Consider the following 5,283-nt stretch of genomic DNA (forward strand, 5'->3'; position numbering starts at 1 on the left):
AAGTCTGATTTAAATATGTTTCAATTTAAATTATAAGGTTTATAATTGTATGAAACAAACTTGAATCATCAATTTATCAAAATTACAATAAATTTAACAAACTTATTTAACATTATTTTAATATTATTGAATGTACATATGATTGAAGTTTTTAAAAATTGACTAAAACTTCAGTTATATGTGTTTGAAGTGCAATTTTTTATTTGCCCAATTATTCTTTGAGTTTCAACACTCAATTTACTCAAATTCAAACTAAGTTCTATATATCATATGACGCAAACCTATCCTTCAATTATTAATAGTTTGTCAAAAAAAAAAATCTAAAAAAAATCATTTTGCATAATAGTGATTTGCCATTATTTTTAAGATTCATTCTTGATTGGTACCAAAATAATTAGTGGTAGAAATCTCGATCGTACTTCAGTGACATATTTTACTTGTGGGATAATTCCATTCCAGCTAGCACAGTAATATAAATTTTTGGAATTGTTAGCACATATTTTTGTTGATCGTAAAAAAAAAAAAAAAAGTGTTAGAGTGACTTAATATTGAAGCTTGATATTAGGTATTTAAAATGAATAAAACTTATTTTAGGTGTTTAAGGTGGTAATAGGTAATCATTTTTTGTTTGTCAAAAATGCCCTTAGCAGGTCTATAAATTGGACATATAGACTCATAGCAAGCAAAACACACAAACAAAGATGAAGTCGATTAATATTTTGAGTTTCCTCTTGCTTTCAAGTACCCTCTCTTTGGTTGCCTTTGCTCAATCTTTTGTTAAATTTGACAAGATTCAAAGATGAATTAATGTGAAGATTTGGTAGTTAGGAAGATAATTCTTCATTGATACAAAAGTCAAGATAACATCTTTTGTAGGTGAAATTTAGGTGAACCATAAAATGGTTTCACAAGGTAAATCTTGACATTTTGACACATTGTGATGTCATGGATGACATCAATAGGAAGAATTCACTCCTATAAATAGGTAGTTCCTAATTCATTTGTAACACACCTCTTACTTGCCTTCTCATCTTCAAAGGCATTTGATCTTCTTTCTCTCTTGTAGTATTTCACTTGTACTCTTTTGGAGTGAAATAAATATTGGTTGGTTGTGTCCGAGGAGTAGGCAAAAGAAAACAAAAGTTTGCCGAACCTCGTTAATTCTTGGTGTTCTTTTTATTGTTGTCTCATTTACTATTTATTAGATACCTTTAGATATAGCAGTTGTGATTCCATCACTCTCTATACATTCGGCTTCCGCAACAATTGGTATTAGAGCCAAGGTATTATCTGAGTATGCTCTGTGGTTGCAACACAGTCTGAACTTTCACATAAGAAAAGATTTACTTTGGTCTTTGCATTGTTAGCTAGTAAATAGTATTTGTAGCAAAAATGGGAGACAATAAAAATGATGAGTCCACATCAAATGTCAATAATACGTCATCATTGGCATCTTCGCTTATGACACGAATTGTGTCAAACACAAAATTTGCAGTTGAAATTCTTGACAAATAAGGTAACAGTTGAAGAAGTCAAACAAATTGATGGTGCTTCAAAGCAGGTGGAGTTTGAGGGAAAGATAATTTTTCCAACACATGGATCAAATGAGGAAACAACAGAAGTTTTTCCTCTGGAAGAAGAGCCAGTCGAATGGGAGGTTCCATCTCAAGAACCTCAACCACAACTTGAATCAATAGCAACCAGCAAGCCAAAAATGACAATAAGAAAACTTGCTCGACTCATAGATGTGGTGGCTTGTGCGGACTCAATTGCAGCGGATGACATTCCTACCACTTATAAAGATGCAGTGCAAAGTTCAGAAGAAGATAAGTGGAGGTTTGCCATGGATGAAGAAATGCAGTCCCTTCATCAGAATCATACATGGAAATTGACCAATCTCCCGAATGGCAAGAAAGCAATTGGGTGCAAATGGGTATTTGCAAAGAAAGAAGGATTTCCTAACCAACAAGATGTTCGCTACAAAGCAAGATTGGTGGCCAAAGGATACGCTCAAAAGGAGGGAATTGACTATAATGAGGTATTTTCTCCAGTTGTGAAACACTCCTCCATTAGAGTTTTGTTGGCTTTGGTAGCACAGTTGAATTTGGAACTAGTTCAGTTAGATGTAAAAACTGCATTTTTACATGGAGACTCGGAAGAGAAAATTTACATGACTCGGCCAGAAGGATTCAAAGTTGATGGAAAAGAAAATATGGTGTGCAAACTTGAAAAATCGTTGTATGGATTGAAGCAATCTTCTAGACAATGGTACAAACTATTTGACAAGTTTATGTTGCAGCAAAGGTACATAAGAAGCAAATACGATCATTGTGTGTATTTGCGCAAGCTTGAAGACGATTCATTTATATATCTTCTCCTATATGTTGATGATATGTTGATAGCTTCTAAAAGTCAAGAGGAAATTGAGAAGCTAAAGATTCAACTAAAAAAGGAGTTTGAGATGAAGGATTTGGGTGAGGCAAAGAGGATTTTTGGCATGGAGATAAAAAGAGATCGACATTAAAAGAAGCTTTTTTTTTATCTCAAAAGGAATATTTGAAGAGGGTACTAAATCGATTTGGCATGAATGAGAAAACGAAGTCGGTTAGCACTCCGCTTGCTCCTTATTTTAAGCTTAGTGATGCTATGTTGCAAAAGAATGAAGTTGCACGAGAATATATGTCAAGAGTACCATATGCGAATGCTGTTGGTAGCTTGATGTATGCAATGGTTTGCACAAGGCCAGATATTTCACACACTGTTGGAGTTGTAAGCAGGTACATGCATAATCCTGGAAAAGATCATTGGCAGGCTGTAAAATGGATTCTACGGTATATTCATAATACTGTAGATATTGGCTTGGTTTATGAGCATAAAGATAGTCAATATCTTGTTGGATATTGTGACTCAGATTATGCAGGTGATTTGGACAAACGAAGATTAACTACTAGTTATGTTTTCACTATTGCAAACGCACCAATTAGTTGGAAGTCTACTTTGCAGTCAACAGTTGCTTTGTCTACCACTGAGGCAGAGTATTAGCAAAGAACCAAGTTTATCATGCAAGGACGAAGCACATTGATGTCCGATATCATTTCATACGAGACATCATAGAAGAAGGTGGAGTCACAGTGCAGAAAATTCATACTACGGATAATCCTGCCGATATGCTGACAAAAGTGGTGACTGCGGTTAAGTTTCAACATTGTTTGAACTTGATCAACATTGTTGAACATTGAAGATTGAGGTTGAAGACACAATCAAAAGTTGTTGAGAGAAATTTGAAAATGGAGAATCTAGCCAAGGTGGAGATTTGTTAAATTTGACAAGATTCAAAGATGAATTAATATGAAGATTTGGTAGTTAGGAAGATAATTCTTCATTGATACAAAAGTCAAGATAACATCTTTTGTAGGTGAAATTTAGGTGAACCATAAAATGGTTTCACAAGGTAAATCTTGACATTTTGACACATTGTGATGTCATGGATGACATCAATATGAAGAATTCACTCCTATAAATAGGTAGTTCCTAATTCATTTGTAACACACCTCTCACTTGCCTTCTCATCTTCAAAGGCATTTGATCTTCTTTCTCTCTTGTAGTATTTCACTTGTACTCTTTTGGAGTGAAATAAATATTGGTTGGTTGTGTCCCAGGAGTAGGCAAAAGAAAACAAAAGTTTGTCGAACCTTGTTAATTCCTGGTGTTCCTTTTATTGTTGTCTCATTTACTATTTATTAGCTACCTTTAGCTGTAGCAGTTGTGATTCCATCACTCTCTATATATTCGGCTTCCGCAACAATACATGTTGGGACCACATGTACCACCACCCTAACTCCACATTGGTATAATATTGTCCGCTTTGGGTCAAGCCCTCACAGATTTGTTTTTGGGCACATCCCAAAAGGCCTCATACTAATGGAGTTGGGTGAGCACTTATATATTGGTACATTTCTTCTTTTTCATCCAATGTGGGATAGGTTTGTTACCCAACAATCCTCCCCTCAAACCAAGACCACACAATTCGTAACCTCCCCCCTTCAACTAGGTCACACCATCTGATCTGTCAAATCATCTTGCACCGCCATTATCACATAACGGGACATGCCGCATGGACCACCACTTTGCCAGGAAGACTTTCGACACAAGGCACCCCTGCAAATCTCTGGTCTTGTTGTCACATTGGGAACTTCTCACAAAACACAATCCACTACTCCGACACACCCAAACCTGGGCTCTGATACCACATGTTGGGACCGCACGTACCACCACCCTAACTCCACATTAGTATGACATTGTCCGCTTTGGGTCAAGCCCTCACAGATTTGTTTTTGGGCACATCCCAAAAGGCCTCATACTAATGGAGTTGGGTGCAGTGGCGGATCCAGGATTTAAAGGTTGTGGGTGCTCACTTCCTTTAACATAAACATGTTAGCAATCACATAGTGTAAGCGTATACTAACTCAAACTCTTTAATAAAAAAGTAAACGTATAATAACTCAAACTCTTTAATAAAAAAAAGTAAAAGAATAAAACAACGATTAATATTATCATCATCAAAAACAACCACTAGTTATAAGTCACAATGACCTACTAGTAATATTATCATTACAAAAAGAGACTTCTAGTCTTAAAGTTATAATTGTGCTTGACGACTTTTCATATGTTGAAAACGATAAATAATAGCACCATTGCTTACATTTGCGAATATCTTACGCTCTACATAGCAAACTAAACAACCATTCAAAAATTCATCACCAATACTATTGCTAAGTTCATTTTTAATATACTAGAACTTGGGTGCCCAATTTTCGATCTTGTGACATACTTATCCATCTCAATTTACAAAGATAAATTTCTGCAAAAAAAATCAATTTTAGCATAGAATTAATTCACATAATTCAATTAATTTTTATTGAAATTTATAACTTTCTATCAACAACCCAAAAAACAATTAATATATCTATTTGATCTTTCAACACCACAAGCAATAATTAGCAATATATGAGTCAATGAGCACAAAATTTTCAATTGCACAATTTGTTATTTGTATATATCCTAAAATTTAATTTTTGAATCAAGTAAGTTGGTAAGAAAAAAAATTATTTCAAAAAATATATTTTTAATCACAAAACACTAAATATGAGACTCTAAAGTCTAAATCTATTTATCAAGTAACAAAAAAAAGTATGTGGAATATATTTTAAGAATTAAGACTTAAAAGAGTACTAGCCATAAGCAATGAAAATCTCAAAACCTAATTTCCCTAACCCTTTTTTT

General features: G+C 34.2%; 1 pseudogene; it reads left to right on the plus strand.

Annotated features, from left to right (window-relative positions):
- The first annotated feature begins 673 nt into the window (after window positions 1–673).
- LOC102606330 (cysteine protease inhibitor 1-like) overlaps window positions 674–5,283 on the plus strand; it is a 5,851-nt pseudogene continuing 1,241 nt past the window's right edge.

Source organism: Solanum tuberosum, unplaced genomic scaffold, assembly GCF_000226075.1.
Source record: "Solanum tuberosum cultivar DM 1-3 516 R44 unplaced genomic scaffold, SolTub_3.0 scf00159, whole genome shotgun sequence".
In the NCBI taxonomy this organism is placed as follows: Eukaryota; Viridiplantae; Streptophyta; class Magnoliopsida; order Solanales; family Solanaceae; genus Solanum; species Solanum tuberosum.